The sequence below is a fragment of the Camellia sinensis genome, chromosome 12 (assembly GCF_055761805.1).
Source record: "Camellia sinensis isolate YWXY chromosome 12, ASM5576180v1, whole genome shotgun sequence".
NCBI lineage: Eukaryota > Viridiplantae > Streptophyta > Magnoliopsida > Ericales > Theaceae > Camellia > Camellia sinensis.
The window spans coordinates 95972955-95997635 of record NC_138972.1 but is presented as its reverse complement, the minus strand read 5'-3'; the positions used below and the strand labels follow the sequence as shown (position 1 = coordinate 95997635).

Below are 24681 nucleotides of genomic sequence, written 5' to 3'. Positions count from 1 at the left end.
GCATGCAATTCACGCTTGACGGACGCTCGACCTCCGCTTGAGCGTGAGACTCAGGTTTTCGCTCGAGCGTGAACTCTCTCGCTCGAGCGGACTGTAAAACACAAGAACTTCTGGGTACATGCATTTCACGCTCGAGCGCAACTTTACATGCTCAAGCGGAAGTGCATGACTCAAAGGGTACGCTCGAGCGTGAAGTCCTACGCTCGAGCGTGGGTTCAAAATCTGAAATTTCCAAATTCATCCCCAAGCACAAAACTCAAGCATTTAAGCCTCAAACTCGATCATTTTGGGTTAATTTTCTGGAAAAACACTTTAAACCCATAATATAACATGTTTCAAAGATCAATTTGAGAAATCAAAGCCCAAGGATGAGTTAATTGAACACCATTTCAAATAACTTTAAGAACAAAGTTCAAACACAACATGCATGTATTCAATTGAATTCAAAGCGTCAAATACATGGTCAAATAAATTAATCCTTCCAAAAACATGATGAATTCTTGAACTATAATCAAAATATGAACATGCATGTAGCAAATTTCATGGAAAAGACCTCAAAACTTAAGAATGTACACATGCATGCATGAATTAGCTCACAATTCAACACTTTAATTTAATTCTTGACCTTAAGCTCCTAAATTACCATGAACCTTGCAAGATACAACTCAAATTCACAATGAGGAAGGTGAAATCTCTACCTTAGGTTTTGAATTCAAGGTATAGAAGCTCAATTTTACAAATGTCTTCAAGTCTTCTAATTTTCCAAGCCAAACTAGGTGAACTCAATTTCTTCCAACTCTCTAGCTCTTTCTCACGTTTTTGGTCTCTAGAGGAAATGAAGATGATGCATCAAAAATGTATAAGGCATAATAAGGGTGGATTTTTGAGTCAATCCACTCAATGGCAATTTCGTAAATAACTTGAACTAATGCGATTTAGCTTTATTTAATCTAATTTAATCACACCAAATCAAATTTAAATTAAATCTACTATAATATCACATAAATTCTAATTAACATAAAACACCAATCAATTTCAGATTCAACCGCCGATAAGGCCTTCAATTCGCAATTCGAAGTTAAAACACGAACAGATCATTTAGTAGTCAAACAGATAGAAATGTATTTACAGACAATACACTCATGCAATCAGTTTAGGATTTCCTCATAATCAGTTACTTATCATATTCAGTCACAGTTTAGCAGTAATCAGAGGTGAGGGTTGTCACATATCTTAATATGGTTTGTAACCTAGGTATTTGTTGTTTTGTATAAATGGTGGAATTTGGAAAGATTTGAGTAAAGTTAGGGTTTGAATTCGAAATTGAAAGAGGGGTTTTCCATGTTGTTTTTACAAAATGACTATGGGGCTTGTATATGAGATTCTCTAGTGTTAAAATGGTGAGATTTAGCGTTTGTGTTGATATTTGAAAAAGAGGGAAATTTGCCCTAATTTGAGTTGGATAACCAGATTGTATGAATAATGAAATTGATATGGAAAATATAAAATTGGGAGGATGTATGAATGAATGGTGTAGTTGGATTTGATGAATCACTCACCTATGGAAATTTGATTTATTATCTGTTATAAAGATTTTTTATCTGTCTAGAAATATCTATTTTGGACTATCGGTGAAGGATAGCTATGATTGTTATAAAAACTGCATGATGACTAGGTGGATTGAAACTTGTCATTTAAATTATGTCATTGAATATGACGGTATGATTGAAACATTGAACATGTGTTGTGGATAGTTATTGTATATGACAATGTTTTAATACATTGTATATATATAATTGTTTGGGAGGAGAAAGGAGATGTACTCCATTGTTTGGAAGAAGATAGGGGATGAACTCCATTTAAAATTAAGTTGGTCGGAGTGTTCAGAGTGAAAGTCCAGAAATCTTGTGTATCTATGAATGCCGATTCCCTCGGATGAGAATTCCGTAAAATGGCAAAATAGAAGTGTTGGGGTGATGAATGTATTGAATTGTGAACCATTGAGTTATAGTGTCATTTTGATTAATTAGATGATAACGAATTTGGTTAATAGATTAACTTGAAATAAATGAATGGAAATGGATTGAGGTATGGTTATTTACATTGAATGGTCATGGGAAGAATATAAGTTGGCTATGAATATTGAACCTTTATCTGCCACTTGTATCTTAGTTAAACTTCATATACTGTGTTAGTTTATCTCTACTGGGTTTTGACTCACCCTACTTGGGAAAACATTTTCAGGTACTGTTGACATGCCACCTCCAAGAACATAACTTGGGAGGATTGAGGGTTGAAGGCTCCATTTTTGTTAAATTTGTGCTTAAATATTTATTCAAGCCAAGGGCTTAACTTGTATAGAGCTTAGGACTCTTTGTTTGTTGTAACCAAGTAATATCTTAGAAAGATGTAAGCCCGTAGGACACTTATTTTGTTATCGTTAATTTGAATTACATGTTGTAGATTCAGAATGAATGTTTATGAATGTATAATGCATGTAATTCCCTTTTGTAATAGAAACTCTGATGGATGAAGTAGATCATGTTATTATGTTCATAGATCTTATGAAATGGATTGTTGTACTATATTTTGGGGGCGTTACAATAATCATCTTTTAGAAGTATATGAGTCGGCTCAATCACATATAGTGGATCTCTCAAATAATCTTGAAGCATAGAGATATGAAATACATTGTGCATATGTTCTATGACTGGTGGTAAAGCTATCCGATACGTCATTGAATTAATCTTCTCAAGAATTTCATAGGGTCCAACATATCTTGGTGCCAATTTGTCTTTCACGCCAAACCGTGTCTGGCCTTTCATTGGAGTCACTTTGATAAATACATGATCCCCGACTTCATATTCCCTGTCTCTTTTCGGACATCGGCATAGCTCTTCTGGCAGCTTTGTGCAGTTTTTAGTCTTTGCCGAATCAATTTCACAATTTCAGTTGTTTCTTGTACCAATTCCGGTCCCAATAAAGGTCTGTCACCTATCTCGGCCCAACAGATTGGAGAATGGCATTTCCTACCATACAAAACTTCATATGGGGCCATACCAATACTTAAATGGTAGTTATTATTATATACAAACTTGGCCAGAGGAAGGTGAATATCCCAATTGCCTTGAAAGTCTAATACACACATCCGTAACAAGTCCTCCAATGTTTGAATGGTTTGTTCTAATTGGCCATCTGTTTGTGGGTGATAAGCACTACTTAATCTCAATTCAATCCCCAAAGCTTGTTGCAAACTCTGCCAAAATCTCGAAGTAAACTTGGGGTCTCTGTCAGATACTCACTGGAACTCCATGCAATTTCACAATCTCATTGACATATAAATTAGCCAACTTATCCGCATTATACAAACATTTGACAGGTAAAAACTGAGCAGATTTAGTTAGACGATCAACAATAACCCAAATAGAATCCATACCTCAAGAAAAGCGAAGTAGTCCAACAATGGCCCCGTTTGGTATAGTTGTTAAAACAACTTATAGATTATAGCTTAACAGATTATAGATTATGACTTTAATCAAAAGTTGTTAATCTATTTGGTGTAACTGTTGGATTATAAATTTAAGTTGTTGAGTAGTGTTTGTTAAATAAGCTGTGAAATAGCTTTTTCAATTAATTTTTATTTTTTGTTATTTACTACTTGTCTACATTTCTCATAAAAAAAATAAAATAATAATCTATAGTCCATTAGGGTCTTTTTCTATTTTTAAAAAAATAAAAAATAAAAAATCTAAGAATATAACCATAAATTAAAATGTCCACAGCAGAAGCTAATAATCAGAAGCAAAGGGTGAGCAGCTTCTTAGAATCAGCTTTTTTGAGTTAAAATAAGCTGTTAGAATCAGAAGTTGTTTGAAATAAGTTTAACCAAACAGTCCAAAATAACTTTTTCAAAGCTAAAAGTTATAAGTTAGCTTTGAAAAACTGAAACAAACACCCCCAATGAAATCCATAGCAATATGCTCTCACTTCCATTCCGGTATTGGAAGCGGCTGAAGTAATCCAACGAGTCATTGATGTTCTGCTTTAACTTGTTGGCAGTGTAAACATCTACCTACAAAATCTGCAATACACTTTTTCATTGCCGGCCACGAGAAATTATGTTTCAAATCATGATACATCTTTGTAGTCCCCGGGTGCATAGCAAATTTAGAATTATGAGCTTCAGTCATAACACGCTTTCTCAAATCAAAATAATTCGGTACACAAAGTCTGTTTTGAAATTTCAACACATCGTTTGCCAATATAAATCCTGGCCTTGGTTTTGAGTCTGTCTCATCCACAATCTTTTTCAGAAATTCATCTTGCAGTTGCTTCTCTTTAATCTCTTCAATGATTGCAGGTTGAGCAAAAATTGCGGCTAAGATCTCGCCCGGTTCACGCATCACTATCTCATTCTCATTCTTTTTCAAATCACATAGCAATTCTTTCTGACCGGTGAGCAAATATGACAAATTTCCCATTGACTTTCGGCTCAAGGCATCTGCCACAGTATTAGCCTTTCCCGGATGGTACAAAATCTGTAAATCATAGTCTTTGATAAACTCTAAGCACTGTTCTCACTCAACACCATCGGCCTTCAAGAGAACCAGCCGTGATCTTGCCTTGCGCACGCGACCATCCAACTCGCTTGGCCTACGTGCGTTGTGTCCGGTACTTATGATCTCACTGTTGTTTCTAGTCGTGACCGACCACGTCGCCCACTCAGCGCGACGTTGGCTTGCCCAGCATCCTTCTCGCCCACTGCTCGCGCCGCCACCGACTTGTCCTAGTTATCTCTAGCTCAGGCCAGCTCTTTGTAGTGCTTTGCTCGTAGCGACCTCGACTCATGCTACACCTAGCTCAGCTCTTTCTTTTGGCATTGTTGTAGCTCACCATTAACCCATCTACTCTTGCTCTATAATTCTAAATTGGTAGATAAGCCTTTGAAAGAATCCTAATGTTTTATTCCTTGATACTAATAGATTTTGATTTTGTTGATCTTGACATTTGTGACCTTGGAGCTGGAACTTGGAATCCAAAGTTTGTGAAATCAATTTGAATTGCTAATCTCATATAAGCTGAGTCACTGATGCTTGAATGTTGTTTGAACATTACAGCCTTGAGGACACTTGCACTTGATTTTGACAAAAGATGAGATACTTGTTGAACCCCTCTAATTGAATCTTGAACTCATGATGATAAATCTGATATAAAAAGAATATTTGAAGCTTGCACCGGGCTATTAATGTTGAAATTTTCGTTTGATCATTTTAGCTTTATATCTGCTTGAGAGGAACCGGCCCGAAGGGACAAAACCTTGATTGTTGCATTCTCATGAACTTGCTCGGAGGAATAGAATTGTTGTAACTTAAATATATCATTAGTATTTGTTGATGTTGCCCCATTTTGATAATGCCTGAATCATAATCTGGACTCGATATTATTTATCTGGTTTGTTAGCTTTATTATTTTAGGCAAATGAATTCTTGATCGAAATCCAAGACCCCGGGGCCCTCAGAAACCACACTAATGAGAGCAAGGGTTGTCCATTAGAAGTCTGAACAGAAGTAAGGCTGTCCCTCAGGAGTCCAAAAGTAGCACGCACCCTACATCGACAAGAAAGATTCCTTCTGGTAAGCAACCGAGTCTCATTGGCTGTTCTTTGAAAGTCTGAGTGGGAGAACACACTCTACTTCAGTAAAAAAAGATCCTCGAAGCTAGCACTGATGGAAGTGAGGTCCATTCTTCGAAAGTCTGAGTGGGAGCACACACTCTACTTCAACAAGAAAAATCCTCGAAGCTCGTGCTGATGAAAACAAGGATTGTCCCTTGGTAGTCTAAATGGAAGCAAGGGCTGTCCCTCGGAAGTCTGGGTGGAAGCACACTCCTTTCTTTGGCAATTAATGGAAGCAAACGTTGTCCCTCGAAAGTCCGAGTACGAGTACACTCTACTTAGACAAGAAAGATCCTCGAAGCTCACACTGATAGCAGCAAGGGCTATTCTTCAGAAGTCTGAGTGGGAGCACACACTCTACTTCAACAAGAAAGATCCTCGAAGCTCGCACTGATGAAAACAAGGGTTGTGTCTCGGTGGTCCAAATGGAAGCAATGGCTATCCCTCCAAAGTTTGGGTGGAAGCACACTCCTTTTTTTGGCAATCAATGGAAGTAAAGGTTGTCCCTCGAAAGTCCGAATAGGAGTACACTCTACTTCAACAAGAAAGATCCTCGAAACTCGCACCGATGGTAGCAGGGGCTATTCTTCAGAAATCTAAGTGAGAACACACACTCTGCTTCAACAAGAAAGACCCTCGAAGTTTGCATTGATGGAAATAAGGGATATTCTTCAGAAGTCCGAGCGGGAGCACGCACTCTACTTCAGCAAGAAAAACCCTCGAAGCTTGCATTGATGGAAGCAATGACTGCTCTTCAAAGGTCCGAGTAGGAGTGCACTTCTACTGCGTCAAGAAAGGTCCCTTCAGGTTGGTAACCAAGTCTACTATTCCTCTTTCTTTTTCGAGGGGCAACAAAAATTAAAAACTATCTCAAGCAACATAACATAATGAAGATACACAATATTGGAGAAAATAAACTTCTAATGGAGATACACAATGTGGAGAAAATAAATTTCTTCATAACATAAGAAAGAAAGATAAAACTTCTTGGACAATGCAATAAATACAAATTGTAAATGTCATAGATAGACTTCTTCTACAGAATGTTGACATTTTCCCTAGAGTTGCAAGGTCATTCGGAAAGCTTTTACCAGCTGCTCGGGTTGTGACCGTCATACGCCATCATAGCCACGTCTTCTAAGATATCCTGAGGCCTCTGTTCTTTGAACTCTAGCTCATCTGCTTCGAATTTCTTTCTAAAGATCTTCTTCAGCGTCTGACACTTTTCTATAGGATGTCCTAGTGATTGGTGAAAAACACAATAATGAGGGCCCCCGCGGTCTTTCTTTGGCAAAAGCTCTTTGACATAAGGCAACTTCAATTCTCCGTTTGCCACCCATTCTTTAACTAAGGCCTTCACCTCCTCAACATTACATGGAAAATGAGTGTCATCTTCGTAGTTTTTGCTCTTCTGACCTTTGAATTCCTCCCCTTGTGACTTTTGGGTAGAAGACGTGGAAGCCGCAGTGACAAAAGGTCCTTGGGACATCTTGAAGCTGGTTTTATAACTAGTGTCGAACTCAATCTCCTGAGACTGAGGTATGTTGATGTTTCGAGATGCTTCAATTAGTGCCAAGAAAGTGGGTAACTTGTGATTAACAACAAGCATTTTATACCCGTTCAATGCCCCTTCAACACAGATTTGGACCAAGTAGCTTTCTTCTACAGCCTCGTGACAGTCCACGACTTTGTCTTGGAACCTCTTCAAATATTTGAGAATGTCTTCACCCTCCCGCTGTTTTTCCTTACATAGGGTGAGTGCGGTCACTTTCTCGGCCACCTGAAAGAATTTGGCGTGGAATTTGTTGACCATCTCCTCCCAACTTCGAATAGAGTTTGGGGCCAAGTTAACGTACCAACTATATGCTCAGTCAGTGAGGGACTTAGAGAATGCTCTCAATCGGAGGACATGATTTGAACCATGAATCCCCAAAGTCTCGATAAACCGAACAACATGTTCTCGAGCATTTCCTAGCTTGCCATCGAATTTGATGAACTTCGGCACTGTATACCCCTCCGGGTATGGATAACTCAACATCTCGATAGGGTATGGTGGCTTGACATCCGGATCGGGCAAAGAGGGTAAAGTTCTCTTTCCCTGTTCGAAATCGAACATGGCTTACACATCAGCGAGAGTGAGAAATTGTTGAGGAAGAGAACTTGATGGTGGTATTCCCAGAACTTGGCTTGTAGACCTGAAGACCGAGCCTGGAGTGACTTGGCTATTTGGGTGTTGAGAATTCACCATCGGTGAAAACACATGATGATATTAGCCATCGGCACCTATGGACAAGCCATTTGGTGATGGGACATTGAATTGGGTCCCATAAAGTCCATTGCACGCCACGGCTATATCGAGTTGGGCTTACAAACTCAGCGTCGGAGCTAAAGGAGACCCGCTTGGTACGTGGGTAGCATGTATTGTTGGTGGAACGAGATTAGGCGTGGGCGGAGCATCATTTTGTAGAAAAATTTTTTTAGACCTTCCTTGAACTTCCACAGCCACTGGAACACCATTCATCGTGCCAAAAACTCCTCAAATCACCGATGGACCATGGCTCGATCCTCCAAGTGCGTTTGTGCTACATGGGCCACAGGTTGACTTGTTCCTCCTAGCACTTGATTTTGCACACCATTTTGAGCAACTTCAGGGAGAATTGGGGGTGGGTCTTGATGGTTTTGACCATTCCCAACATCACCATGGAGTTGTTGATGCGTGCCGGTGCCAATTTGACCTCCATTTGTTGCCAATGGTGCGAAATTCGAACCAATCACCAACATAGTGTGGGTAAGATTTTGAAGGGTTGTGAGAATCTGTTGTTGAGTGTGTGGGAGTCCTTGAATGGCTTAAAGGATGAGAGGTGGGTCTTGAACTTGAGTCCTCTTATCGCCACCATTGGAAGAGCCCTGTTGATGAACTTCTTATTCTCCCGCCATCTTCACCGGAGTTGTGTAGATTTCGGATCTTGTTGAGACCATTAACCAATCCGCCTCCCTAGCAGAGTTACCAAATGTATGAGAGGGTTTAAGAACGTTGTTGGAAAATTCGAAGATCTTCGAAGATCTTTGAAGAAAACTCAAATTCTCAAGAAATGATGAGAGGCTTAGATTCTTCAATAGTCACAACTAATAACACAAAAACAAAAAGATGATGGAGATAAGAGATTGGGTGAAGAAGAAGGTAAAGTAGTGAGAGAGAGTATAATGGCAAGGCTCTCATATGGATCTCCTACTTTCACTCCTAAGGTTGATAATAGAGAAGGGAAATTAGTTCTTTCCCAAGAGTTATCTCTCCAAAAATCCATCCCTTGTAAAGGTATGGGTAGGTGCTATTTATAGGCACCTTGTGATGCAGGACGGAGCCCATGTGTAAGGCACATAGGGAATATTCTCTCTAACCACATTGTCCGAGGAGGTGACCTCTCCAAGGATAAGAAAAACCCTGAAGAGGAGATCAACCTATCGGTGAACCTTTCTTCTTAGCCACACCTAACTAATGATCTCCAATCATCCCAAAGGGTCAGGGGTAGTTCAAGAGAACGCCCTGCCGCAAATAGTGCTGAGTCTCAGGGACCCCCTAGATCGTGCCACCTCGACCCGAGTATAGGCTAGTTTAACCGAAGAGTGAATTTATCTCCACTCACCGTCCTCGGGATCAGGTCCTTTGTTCGAACTCCGTTACGCCCATGGTTCTGGTGCGTAGATCCTGGAAAGCTTCGAGCCCGCAAGTGTTCTAGGACTCATTAACGGAGTGACTTCTAGATTGCGTTCGAATTTATTCAAAGCCAAGCTCTTCGGATCTCTAGGTTCGTAGATCCGAACCTTTTCGAGTCCGAGCTCAAATAGATCTCTAGGTTCATGGTTCCGAACCCTTTCAAGACTAAGCCAATATCTCAGAGAATGGATCTCCTCCGAGGGTTTTATCTCTTTTGAAAACAACGGTTAACCTCCTTGGATGCCCATATGATCTGAGCCTCCTCGGATGGGCTTGTTTGAACTCTTTTTAGAGATATATGCTTGATGGGTCTTTCTCGGCCCAATTTGTTGGCTTTCTTATGGGCCCGTTCAATAGAATCCACTTGGCCCATTTAGTAATAATTTCACCAAGCTCACTAATTTTTGGGCTTTTCGATTGGGCTTCGATTGAGCCTAATTAATTACTGGGCTCAAGTTAACCCCTCTTATAAAATGAACCTAATTACATACTTGCACAAGTTGTTGAATCACATCTCAAGTGCATGTAACTTTAGCCTAGTGAGATTATCCACATAAACCCCTTTCTTGATGTCTTCTCTTATCTACAACGTTGAGATCAAAGCTTTTTGAGCAATCAATTCAATGTAGAAAAAATAAACATATATATATATATATATATATATTTAGAACAAAGATTAGAAGAAACAAATAGATGGAAATTTCAACATGTTAGTGATCAGTACCTGTAAATTGGTGGAGGATGGATCTAACGGATCAAGAATTTGTTCATTATACATTTCTAAGAAAGAACATTTACAGGAAAATTTTAAGGGGTTCTTATGTGTAGGTTCTAATAAGTGAACTTATTGTTTAATAAGTCTTATGAGAAAAATTTGTCATAAAAAAAGTCATTAATTGTAAGTTTTAGCAACAATTTATAAAAATCATGACAAAAAAAAACACTAATTGTCAATTTTTAGCAACATATATAAAAAATTGTCACAAAAAAATTATTTTTTACGACAATTTTACCAAGACTTATTTTCAATAGGACTTGATGGGAATTAAGTCCAATTATTAGGACCTATTGGTAGTTTATCCAAATTTTTTAACTTTTCTTCCCTTCGTGCCTCCTTTTCCTACCACACCACGATTAAAACATGAAACATTGCATTAGAATCTTGGCATGATATAGAAGAAACTAATCCACAAAAATAAGAAAAAGAAATTCAATTTAAGAACTGGATAAAGGTTGGAAAAAGTAAAGTTTTGCATTATGCAAAAGCCACTTATTTACATATCTAAAGGCTTGGTACAAAAATAAAAGTCTGAGTTATTACAGATTTATGACTAAGGGAGAGCTCCAATTGTAACGAAGAAACTTTAGGGAAAAAAGAGGGAAGATACCTCTACCATGAGAAAACTATTCCATAGACCCATAATGCCCATATTTCTCTATAACTACAGATGAACATATCATAGGCAAAAAATTTCCCATATGAAGAAGTTCTTAAAATCATTTCAATGTCAATGTCAAAAAAAAAAAAAAAAAAAATTGGGAATTTTTTTTTTTTTTGGGGGGTGCTTGACAACCCAGAAGACCATAATGAATTAGTGAGGTCATGTTGAAGAAAATATTTCTTCTAATCCTAAAATTAAGATTCTTCGCCACTTTCAATTTAAAACCTTAGAAGTAACTTTAATTCAAGCAACACATACCTTTTGAATTCTTGAAAATAAGTATTCAAAGACTCTTGGTGTCATCCCACAATTGACACTACGTCTTTGGGTGCCCCCTTCAATGTCCCCAAGCATTGTGTCTTTCCACTTCCAGTCTACATTCAAAACAACAAAAAATATGGCACATGAGAATGCAACCTATCAAATAAGTCAATTTTCTACCATTGGCACCCCAGCCACTTTAAATAGCCTCTCCTGATCAATCATTGACATGAAGTCTGTGACATAACAAAGATTATTAACCACGAAAAAAAAGAAATAATAGTAATTAGAGTATACCTGGCTAACATTCTCATCGGCAACAACATCAAAGGTAAAACGTGATTCTGGATGCCCAGTCCAAGTAATTGTCTGGCAGCTATCTTGTCTAACACATCTACCATATCCCTGTAGTGATATCTCAGAACTACTCAGAGGACGTACTCTTATTATAACCTGCATATCATAAACAAAAAATAGAACAAAACAAATTGATAAATGAAAACAAAACCAAGTTAAATCAGTATTGAATATAGGTTATCATTATGTCATACTCTCTGAACCATGAAATATCTAATATCATTTTAAATGAGCTACATAATTTTTAGATTAGTTCAGTTTCAATTTTGCTGGATAATGAACCATATGAATCAAAGAACTATCAAATTCGTAAAGTTCTTCTGTATCACTTCATTTAAAAAATCTCTCCTCTTAAAGGCTAAAACCAAGTTGTTTCTGTGTTAATCAAATTTCTTAACGCTGTATTTGGTTGGGAGATTTGGAAAGGAATTTGGAAAGAAAAAGAGAAAAGAAAAAAGGTAGGTGAAATATAAGGGGAAAGCGGACTAGCAAATATTAGGCCTGTTTGGTAGAGTTTATAAGCTGCTTATTTCAAACTTTTAGCTTAATTTAAGCTAAAATATTGTGTTTGGGGCAGTTTAAGTTAACCAGCTTATAACTTAAATCAAGCTATTTCTTAGCTTATCTCAAAAGCTGGTCAGGGGTGTTTAAATTTTTAACTTAAGCGCGCAACTGGTGTGGGGGGCTAAAATTACTTAAATGCCCTCGTCAATACCCAAATATTAATATTAATTATTATTAATATTAATTAAAAAATAAAAAATTGTATATTTCTGAAGAAAAAGAAAAAAATCAATATTAATTGAAAAATAAATATTAATTGGTATTAATTATTAATAAATTCATATTGTATATTTTTATATTAATTAAAAAATAAAAAATTGTATATTTCTGAAGAAAAAGAAAAAAATCAATATTAATTGGTATTAATTATTAATAAATTAATATTGTATACTTTTATAATGAATTAATTATTAATTGATACTAATTAATAACAATTGTTGATTATTAATATTAATTGATACTAATAAAAATTAAATATTAATACTAATTTATACTTATTAATAATTTTAATATTAATTGAGACTAATTAAGCCATTAATTGATACTAATTAATAATTTTAGTATTAATTGATATTAATTTAGCAATTAATTGATACTGATTAATTTATAATGGAAAATAATTGTGATAATAATACTTCCATTACATTTTTAGCAAATGTATCAATTTTTATATTAATTGATACTAATTAATACTAATTATATTAACTTTTATTATGAAATATATTTTTTTTTAAAATTAAAATTGGAAAAAATGACAAAATAATCATTTTTATATCATATAACGACAGAAAGGACAATTATACAGTAAAAAGCTATTTTACAGCTAATTAACCAAACACTATTCTGCTGCTTAAATCCATAATTCCACGGTTGCACCAAACAGGTTAACAGCTTATGTTCACAGTTATAAGTCATAATATGTTAAGTTATAATCTATAATCACTTTTCCACAGCTCTACCAAACGGGGCCATTTTCAAAGGAAATGCAGAACTAGAAAATATTTTTTTTTTAAACAAAAAATAAAGGGAAAGCGGAACTAGCAAATATTTTATTTAAATAGAAAATTAAGCAAACTAAATAAATTTTTAATCAAAACAAAAATAGACTAAAATGAGAGTAACTTACAATTGTTTATTGTTTATTAGAAACTAGAAATCATTACTTCAAAATACCGGATCTTCAAAATACAAATTACAAAATAGAAGATTACAAGGAGAGTTTTTTGAAATCTCTCAGATTTTATTCACATTTCACCTAGTTTCATACGCTTTTTCCCTTGAGTTATGCTAGGGACACTAGGAATGGCAACGGGACGGGGCGGGGCCAGGGATCACATTCCCCGTCCTCGATCCCCGATGATGGAAATTTTCCCGTCCCGGCCCTGATCCTCGGCGGGGAACCTATCACCGCCCCCGCCCCCGCTGCTAACGGGGATCGGGTTTCCCCGACCCCGAAAACTCCCCGGCCAAAAAAAAAGAAAAAAAATCAATTCCAAAAAATACAAGAACTCATCAACTACAACATCAACATCATCGACAATAACAACATCATCTTCATCATCTAACACATTAAGCAGATCTGAGCTTCATCATCTAACACATCATCTTACATATTAGATCAACAACAAATCTGAGCTTATTTATCAAAAAAAAAAAAAAAAAAGAAGATCTGAGCTCAACAACATCTTTATCTTCATCTTCATTATTTTCCAGATCTAAAGAACAAAAGCAAAAATTAAAGAGAGAGAGAGAGAGTAACTAGTGAGGAGGAGATATCGTGAGAGAGAGAGGAGTTGCCGCCGCGATGCCGCTGAGAAAGAGAGGATGAGCCGTCGCCGTTGGATGTGTGAGAGAGAGTGGGAGGATCGGCGGTGAGGGAGCACAGCAACGGTGAGGGAGGAGCGTCGGCGAAAGAGAGGAGAGAGCAGCAGCGGTCGTCTCGTCTCTGTGTGTTGAGTATGAGTGAGTGTGTAATGTTTTAGGCCTGGTTTATATATATATATATATATATATATAGGGGTAAAATTGTAATTTTACTTCGAGGAACAAACCGAGGCGGGGGCGGGGATGGGGCTAGGCTGGGTACTGGGCTTGGACACTTTTGCCCGTCCCCGGCCCGAAATTGATCAGGGATTGATTTTTTAATACCATCCCCGTCCCGTCGGGGATATTTTTCGAGAAAAAACCACTTAATTCGGGGTCGGGGGATCGGGTCCCCGTCGGGCCGGGTTCAAATTGCCATCCCTACGGGACGGGACACCAATTAAATTATCAAATTTTTTACCAAACCTCTTACATTTGGGTGGGGACCCACACACATGTGACTTGTGTGAGTCCCACACCATATGAGAGGATTGATAAAAAATTTGGTAATTCATTTGGGGTCCATAGCATTTTCCTTTTCTTTTTCCATTTCCAAATCCTCCTCAAATCCCCTAATCAAACGCAGCGTAAATAGTAGCGGAAAAACTCAGAACTTCAAGTAGTATTTTATCAATAGGTATAAGATTAATTTGGACATGTTCAGTTATCTAAACCACAGCAACTATCCATCAACGTATTACATGACCTAATCCTTTCTATTTCAAGCCCAATGTGGCTGCATGTTTTATAGCTATCCACACCAAAAAAATTCTCAGCAGAGTTAAAAGTTGCTAAAGTTAACTACTTGATCATGATTTCACAAATTCAACTGATAAAAAAAAAATAAAAAACACAAAATCTGACCTAAACTAAGCGAAGTAGTTGTATTATGCTAATTCAGAGTTCAATTTGAGGCATATACTTGTTTTCTCAACCTACATTTTCTCGACAACCAAACAAAATGCGGAGAAAAAATAATTCCAAATCAGTACCTAAACATTGTGATTTTTCTAGAAAGAAGAATCTTCACTCAAATCAAAGCTTTGGTCACCGGTCCAGCGCCCAGATCATCTCTCTCGTCGAAAACCCTAACCGCCGAGGACTGGAAGAGATTATCATGGGACGCCGATTTCAAGAGGTCAGGAGTGCTTCAAATCGACGGCATCGACTCCAAAAACTGGTCTTGGAACCCGAATCGACTTTTTATGGCACTCGCAGCCCCCAATATGAATGGCATCGTTAAGGGTTCTGTGATTTTTGTAGAAATTAGGAATAGTGGGGAGGGAGTGAATTGCGAGTCTGGGACTAGGGTTTGCAATGAAATTGCGAGAGTTGAAGTTGGAAAGGAAATTTGTGACTAGTGAGAGATAGGGCTATAAAAATGGCCCGAGCCCCGAAGCGGTCCGAAGCTTGCTCTAGACTCGAGGTGGGCCTAATTTGTTTTGGCTTGATTAGGTCTGGGTTCAACCCAGCCCAACCCAGTACCTTGGGCTTGGGTCTGTGCCCTTCATTTGAGGCCCATTAGCTCGGTCTAGCCCAAAAAAAATTCGGGCCTGATCCACCCCACCCGATGGTCAAATTTAAAAAATAAAAATAAAAAAACAACTTGCAGTGTTTAAATAATTAAAAAATATAAAAAATTATTAAATAAATAAATAAAATAAAATGTTGATCTTGTAAAAATAAAAAAAATATATAAAATAAAAAAAATCAAAATAATACAACAGTCAATGTCATTTCCTTGCAATGAATACATAATATATATATATATATTTCAACCTGTTACTCAAAAAGCAAACCTAAAAGGGGGTAAATTAGATTTCTATAGATTAAAATAAATAAGCCCCAATGAAAATTACAAACTAATACATTAATTAGAACAGTAGGAAAATCAGATAATTATCACAAATAACATCAGATAAATATGGCAGTGTAAGCAAGAGCTCTGCTACTTTGTATGTATAGTAGAGCTCAGTGCTCTGTTCTGTCTGACATGGCCCATTCGTTTTTCACGTTCAAGAGATGGCCGTTGCGAAGTTAAACTTTGAAAATAGCCATTGCAGCCGGCAGAATTGAACTGAAGTGCCGGTCGTTCGGTTAGACAACCGTCTGGTCAAATTTCCTTTCCTGGCTAAAATCCTGTCCAGCCAGCCAATATATCTGTCGACCAGCCAAAAGACCTGTACGGCCGGCCAATAATAAATATGAATGAAAAAAAATAATAATAATAAATATTCAAACGGTCATATTACCATTTACTATAACAGTAATATGGGTTCATTTGGGAAGTGGGCTGCTTTTTTAGCTATTTTAGCCCGGGGCTAAAAAGTCTCGTTTGGGAATGGCTTTTTGGTTTTTGTGACTTTTTATAAGAGAAAGAATGTAATGATTATGGGTTTGATATGATGTTTTATCTAATTGGGTTAAAAAACCTATTTTGTTTTTTTGTGGCTATTTTAGCCAAAAAAGACCAACTTTTTTCTTTCCGAACGAAGCCTTTCTCTCTCTCTCTCTCTCTCTCTCTATATATATATATATATATAGGAAAAGTCTACAATGTGCACCTTATAAAAGGGCACATGATATGCACTTATTGTATGGCCCATATCGTGCCACATCATAAAAAATGACCTGCTAAACCGGTCATGTAACAGGTTATAGAAAAAATCATAACATTCATTGTAATATCATAACAATATTACAATGAATCATAACAATGTCATAATATTCACCAAAGTGTCATAACAAAGACACTATAAATCATAACAATATGATAACAACTCATAACAAATATAATTATTTGTAATTAATTATCATAACATTTGAATCGTAACATTTTTTATTATGATTCACCATGGCAAATCATAACTTTTGGTGGTACAAATCATAACTTTTAGTGATGAATCATAACCATAACACATTGAGTATAACTTTTTTTCCCACAATCATAACGACATTAACAAATTATCATAACTTTTATTAATGAATCATAACATGGCATGTTGATTATAATTTTGTCCCGAAAATCATAACAATATTAACAAAACATCATAACTTTTAAATTTTCAAACACAATTGATTGTGTAATCAATTGGTATAGCATATTGGACTGAATGGAAAATCATAATTGATTGCAAAATCGATTGGATTGAAAGACCATAATCGATTATACAATCGATTAGTGGCTAGAGTTTTGAACTTTCACAATTGATTGTACAATCCATTAGAATGTAAGGGAGATTGAAATATGACAATTGATTGCACAATTGATTGTAGGAATCCTTGATATAATAAACCTAATTGATTCAACAATCAATTCATTAATATCAATTTAGTAAATATTAGAATAGTAATTGATCGGTTTATCGGTTGCCATTTATATGTAATTTTGTTGTTATGTTTTCATTACCTCAAACATTATCACTAACAAAAACGCATGACACTCCAACTATGTTTCTCGTTTGTAATTCTGTCTCTCTCTCTCTCTCTCAGAGTCATTATCGTCAATGTTAATGTTACCTGAAATGTTGTTGCTATAACTATCTCATCGACTCTCACTCTTTCTTTCGTTGTCATTATTAGTGAATTAGACAATAATGTTATTGTTACCAACTTCAATTAATCATGCCCTTTGATCCACTGAAACACAACCATCATCATCGACTTAGCCCATTATAATAGCATTGTTGCCACTACTAGTGTTATGTTGTCATTATGTCCAAATGATGACATCGGGTATAAATGACTTTGACACACACTACAAGAATTTTCACTTTTGGCGACTAAATTTTTAGTCGCCCAAAGTCAATTTTTGTATACAAAAAATAAATAACTTTAACTTTAACTTTAACTTTAACTGTCAAAGTACATCTATGTACGACGACAAAAAATCATATATATGTACGACGACAAAAGGTGATTCATGTACCATGCCAGTAATTATCTGTTGGCTGCCAAAAGTTTTTTGTATCAGTAATAGTGAACTGCACAAACGCCAGGGATGACAAAAGTATTACATTAGTTCTATACAAAAGTGAAATTTCTTCTCCATATACCAAAGTATTACTCTGAAAGTCCACGCAACAAAGTCATCTACAAAAAACAAAAAAAACAAAAAAAAGTTAGAATTGGACCCAAAAATGCCCAACTTCATGAATGAATTTAGGAACAAGTGACAAATAACATATCAAAGAAGCAATCTTCCATGATGAATCAATTATCAGTCTTTCTAAAGTCTTTTGTTATAAGGAACATTGTTAAATGCAGAACAATCATTACTAAATCTGTCATTACTAACATAAAGCTAATGTAACAATCTTCTATTTGTATGCAACATGTATCCAAATTCTATGGCTAAACCAATATCAAAGCCCGATGTGAATAGAAACTATTCTTTTTACCAACTTCCTCATTAATTGTTTGCAAAAAACACTTGAATCATTAGATTGGATATAAAACTATCCTTACTTATTAATGTCTGTCAGTGCCATTTCATTGAAGATATTAGAACACGTGAGAAAAATGTGTCAATCAAAAAAAAGTTCAATCACAAAAAGAAATATGTAGAAATGTATGTTCAATCACAAAAGCAACCTTCCATGATGAATCAATTATCAGTTTTGGGTATATTCGGCTCTAACTCCTAACCAACGGATCCGAATTACATTCCGTTAGTTGTCACAAGTCCTATTTGTCATGGGGAAGCTGCCCGTAAGAGTCACACGGTGGTTCGGGGATTGTTTTGAATTTTCGCCCCCAAACTGCCATTTTTCGAGTAAGTTTTGGGCGTATTCGGCTCTAACTCCCAACCTACGGGTCCGGAATTACATTCTGTCAATTGTCACAAGTCCTATTTTTCATGGGAAAGCTGCCCGTGAGAGCCACATGGTGGTTCGGGGGCTATTTTGAATTTTCGGCCCCGAAACGCCTTTTTTTGGAGTAAGTTTTGGGCATATTCGGGTCTAAATCCCAACTTACGAGTCCGAATAACATTCTGTCAGCTGTCACAAGTCGTATTTGTCATAGGGAAGCTGCCGGTGGGATTCACACGGTGGTTCGGGGTTTGTTTTGAATGTTCGCCCCCAAACCGCCCTTTTTCGAGTAAGTTTTTGGCGTATTCGGCTCTAACTCTCAACGTATGGGTCCGGATTATATTTCGTCAGTTGTCACAAGTCCTATTTGTCATGGGGAAGCTGCCTGTGAGAGTCACATGGTGGTTCGGGGGCTGTTTTGATTTTTCGCCTCCGAAACGCCCTTTTTCGAGTAAGGTTAGGGCGTATTCGGCTCTAACTCCCAACCTACGGACCCGGATTACATTCCGTCAATTGTCACAAGTCCTATTTGTCATGGGGAAGCTATCTGTGAGAGCCACAAGGTGGTTTGGGGGTTGTTTTGAATTTTTGCCCTCGGAATGCCTTTTTTCAACCGAGTTTAAGGCGTTTTCGGCTCAAACTCGAAGCCTACGAGTCCGAATTACATTCCGTTAGTTCAATTCTCTTTCAAAAAATGGTTTTTTTTTTTAATCAATATTATGTTAAAGATTCCATGATTCTCATGCCATGCCATGCCAATTTCTTTATATCATCATTTCTTTATGTCATCACAAGTTATATGGCATCAAGCAATTTCCCAAATGCCCATTCCATTGTCATTTAATCAGACTTTCATCCCTTACATTCTCAAGAAACAAAATTAGCCTCAACCAACAACCCAGAAAAATTTAATCTTGCAAGTTCAAACCATCATATATTATATAGCCTACAATGAGATGCAGAAGCTTATGCGAACGATCTAGCATCTATCAGACAAATTTACCAAAACATGCACCAATGTCTTGTATAAAAACAGTGGATAACATTTTAGTGGTATAGCTCAGAATCATGAGTGGTAAAGTACGTGAAGTTGTAAATAAATCCTCTGTTTAAGAATAAATTAATAAACCAAATACGTCAAATTTATAACTCATTTACAAACAAACAGTAAATGCTAAACTCATTCTTGGGTCTTGATCTAATAAAGTGAATATAATAAAACCAAGTTTCAGTTACCTTCAGAGCATACATTGACAAGGTCATACACTACAAAACAGCCATAAGAGAGCACAAAATCTCTCAAGGATAATTTCTCATAACTTTCCTAACCATCTAAACTTGAAATATGATCAGTAAAACGTACTGGCTTGTCCACAGATTAAACATGTTGAAGATCAAGGAAAACTAGAAAAAACAACTGACAGTAAACAACATCAAAAAATGCATTACCTCCACAATGGCCATTAAAAAATGAGTAGATCCCACCAGGTTTCAACAATGAAGGAAGATGTTGGTGGATCTCTCTCATATCTTCATAATACTCCCCATAAGTGTCAAAGAATACACCTGGAAAAAATAGAATCACTAGTGAGAAAATAATATCTAATTTAATGAGGTTTGCATGTCTATGGGTTGGTATATTAAATGGGATGGAAAGGGGAGTGAGTAGTAACCACTAGTGAGAAAAGAAAGTAGATTCCAAAAGTTCATAATAAAGTACCACCAAAGTCCATTTCTGTTGCAATGGAAATTCAATATACTCCTAGCCACTTCTTGTGCAGTATATGCAACAGTGGTAGAAGTTTCCGTCTTGTTTCGATTTTCTTCAATACCAGATGTTGTCCCATCTATATCAAGTGATTGTGCATACAGAAATTTTCCTTTTTTGGTTTAAAAGAAATAGTTAAAGACTGAACTAATCATTCCACTTAGGGTCAGAGCAGAACAGATCAGTTGTGGCCTTGGTAGCAGGTCAGCAAGACAGAACAGATCAGTTGTGGCCTTGATCAGCAAGACAGAGCAGATCATCAATACACGGCCATACCAGCTTCATCTGGGTCTCAGCCAGAAGCAGTACTAACAGATTCTACCCATACTGGCAGCCTAGCAGCAAGCTCACCTTAGCAAAACTGGCAGCCCAACCCAGAAACTTGCAGCCAGATTTTACCCAGCAGTCCACCAGCCCTTCACCATCAGACCAACAGATTCAATCACCCACAGGACTTGACTAACAGCCTAACAGCAAGCTCACCTTACCATAGTAGCATCCCAATCCCAGAACTTGCAGCCAGATTCTGCCCAGCAGACCACCAGCCATCCACCATCAGACTAGCAGATTAGCCTAAGCATAACTGGAAGCAGCATAACAGACATCAAAGCACCAATTGCACCCACAATCTTAACACAACCATACCAGCAGAACCCCAGCAGATTGGATCAGATCACACACAGGACTGGACTTGCAGCCTAACAGCAAGCTCACCTTATCATACCAGCATCCCAGCCCAGAACTTGCAGCCAGATTCTACCTTCGCATTGTAACAGATCATCTACCCAGCAGATCACCAGCCATCCACCATCAGACCAACAGATTCAAACACACAAAACACCCCACAGGCAGAACCACAGCAGATTGGATCAGATGACACACAGGACTTGACTTGTAGCCTACCAGCAAGCTCCCCTTAGCAAACCACCAGCCCAGCCCAGTGGTTGCAGCCAGATTCTATCTTACACAGCCCACTTGCAGCCAGTACTTGACACAGATCACCATTGCAGTAGCACAACCAGACCAGCAGTAGCTAAACCAGACCAGCAGTAGCACAACATTGCAGTCTAACAGCAGAGCACAGATAGTAGCAGATTCAGCCTCCATTCCTGATGCAGTACTGCATTTGTTGCATATTATACACAAGATCAGTAACAGAGAACACCACAGCCATTTCAGAAGACTTTATCCACATTGCTACTCTCACCTTCACAATATCACACAACTCGTCCGAATTCGGTTGGATGCCCTGGAACACACTCTCATTTCTGTGTGTCCAGATGGACCAGAGAATGGGTAGAGGAATAACTGTCCAAATTTTCTTTTCCAACGTTTTCATTCTACACCCAGACCACCACTGTAGCACTCCATTGACGGAACCAGGAATAACCCACTGAAGACCCCACCATTTTACAATGATAGACCAAGGCCTCCAAACAAAAGGGCAAGAAAGAAGAATATGTTCCACTGTTTTAACCTCACTTTGACAAAACACACATACAATATTCGCATTCCCGTCAAGGATCCCGGGTCAATTGTCACAAGAACAATTCAAACTCGAAACATTCATAAACTTTATTAACCAATCATCAAATTTCCAATTTCAGTAGAAGAAAGTCATTGGTTCTTATTCTCATGGTATCAATGAATTCTAAGTAGTCATTACTCTTGGACTATGATAGAGTAATCTTAATTATTGATATGACCACGGTAATGTTCTTAAGCATTCTTAGAACTTGGAAAACTTTGTTCTCCCACTTCAAAATAGATAGGTCATGGCAAACGGTAAATGGAAGTGTTGTACGATGGAGGATTGCATGTTCAGGTGGTCTACAGCGGAGGTCTTCGTACAAATGAAGGTCAACTTGACCCATCCCGCATTTTCCGTCACCAAAGTATAACATGTGTTACAATTTGGACCAAACTGAAAAGAATATAATAGTTTGGTCATTTCAAAAACAAATGTAGGTCAACTTTACCCATGCCGCATTTTCCGTCACAAAAGTATAACATCTCTTACAATTTGGACCAAAGTGAAAAGAATATAATAGCTTGAAGTCCAAAGTGAGAAAGTATTCATAGGTAAGCAAGGTGACGGTGTAATTTACCATTTTACAAAATGTAAACCATGCCTTAATCTGTGAAGAAATTGTTGATGTAATTAATATCATAATAATTAATATTTATTATTACAAAATATGCTAACATAATTTAATATGAAGATTTAATAATTTCAATAAAGGTAAAAAAAAAAAATATCATTTTGCCTCTCATACTATCGCTGAAAATTAAGTTAACCTGTATTATTTTAGTAAAATTAATTGTACACTTAGTTTATTTAATTTTGGATTAATTTTACCCCCGTTGTTAGGTTATGTTTGTAATCCAATGAAAGTTACTGACATGGAAATAACATTTGAAATTTCATTTTACTGTCCAAACTATCTATAAAATATCAATTAGACCTCCAAACTTCATTTTATTCAGAGAACTAATTGATATTTTGGGTGCCACATGAGCAACTTTTATTTTACGGGTATTTTTTTTTAAGGTCCCTGATATTATGATTTTATAGTATAAAGAACATCAAATATTTGCATGATGTCTAAGGTCCCTCAACAACAATCCAGAGAAAATTGGTCCAGAGAAAATTCAAGTCAGAGAAAATTCAAGTCAGAGAAAATTGGTCCAGAGAAATTTTGAATTTCTCTGACCTCCTTAGCCTTTCATGGACACTGCCAGAGAAATTTCCTTAGCCTGTCATGGACTCCAGAGAAAATTGAAATTTATCTGCCGTGGGTTTGATCCTCTACTAGCAGCATCCTGGTTATATGATTATGAATTACAAATTCTTCAATTCTGCCAAAAGATTTCGTTAATGTTAATTCTGCCAAAAGTCTATATCTGCAATTGTTTGGTCTTTGGACTTTTATACATAAAGACTTTTGGTTGGTGACTTTTGGTGAAGTTACTGGATAGAGCCACACAAATTTCTCTACATAGCTTCATATCTGTTTTTTTTTTTTTTTTTTTTTTTTTTTTTGTCTTTTGATCAATTTTGTCTGGTTTGATCAAAACCACAAATTTTATCTATACAATTTTCTCTAGATAGAGCCACATAAGACCACACAAATTTTCTCTACACAATTTTCTTTGGATAGAGCCACACAAAGTCACACAAATTTTCTCTAACACAATTTTCTCTGGATAGAGTCACACAAAGCCACACAAATTTTCTCTAGCATAATCTTCTTTGATAAAACCACACAAAACTACACAAATTTTCTCTACACAATTTGCTGCCAATGTGAGTCACTAAAATCAGCATCTCCCTCAAACATTAAGGTCAAATCCACTTTTATAGTGAAGTAGAGGGACTAACCTACTATTTGTAGTTCTATTTAATAAGCCAACTATACTCTTAAGTTGATTCTTGTCTGCTTGAGGGTTATCCCCCGATGATTGATCTATTATCTTTAAGCAGAGAAAATCTCTCTATTGCCAATAACTGCTTCGGTAAGGTATTCTCTGTTATTTTGTAAACAATGTAAAATTAAAGACGTCATTATAGAATGTATATTTTCTACCAAGAGGAAGATCGGGGTTGACTTTCTAAGCATTTTAGTATATTTGGTAATCTCCATGTTAGCTAATTTTGGTTGGATCAATTTGTAAGTTATATACCCAGTATAGCACTGCAAGCACATAGATTGGGGTCAAAGGTATCTCTATTGGTGTGCTAGCTGCTTTCTATATACTTCTGTGGATTTGTATAAGAGATAGAGAATTGAGCAAGAAGAAGAAGAGGAGGTTGTATGGACTAAGACTAAAAATTGAAGACAACAAAGTTGTATGGGCTTACCAGGCAGTGATGAGCTTGCAATTATCAAAGATCTATACCAACTATACATAAGTTTCATAGCTCACACTGGATTCAGATTCATTCTCTAGTTTCCTCAGACTGGATTTTCTCTGGATTTCTTTGGTACTCAGAGAAATTTCAATTCTCTCTGGTTTGAACCCAGAATTTCTCTGGGAAATTGACAGAGAAATTCTCTGAAGGATTTCTCCGGAAAATTTCTCTGGGCAAAGAATTTCTCTGGGAAATTCCCAGAATTTGTCTGGGTTGGATTGAATTTTCTAGCAGCATCCTGGTTATATGATTATGAATTACAAATTCTTCAATTCTGCCAAAAGATTTCGTTAATGGTACTGGATGTGTGGAA

At 36.8% G+C, this 24681-nt stretch overlaps 1 long non-coding RNA gene across 8 annotated transcripts in view; it reads right to left on the bottom strand.

Annotated features, from left to right (window-relative positions):
* Positions 1-15229, bottom strand: part of LOC114269649 (uncharacterized) — a 35750-nt gene extending 20521 nt beyond the window's left edge. For 6 of the 8 annotated variants that reach the window (XR_014346840.1, XR_014346841.1, XR_014346839.1 and 3 more), the window contains exons 1-3: positions 14869-15221; positions 11390-11545; positions 11090-11205 (exon numbers count right to left, since the gene is read on the bottom strand). This is a non-coding gene — a long non-coding RNA (uncharacterized LOC114269649). The other 2 variants (XR_014346842.1, XR_014346835.1) reach the window with 2 other exon arrangements.
* Positions 15230-24681: the final 9452 nt, after the last annotated feature.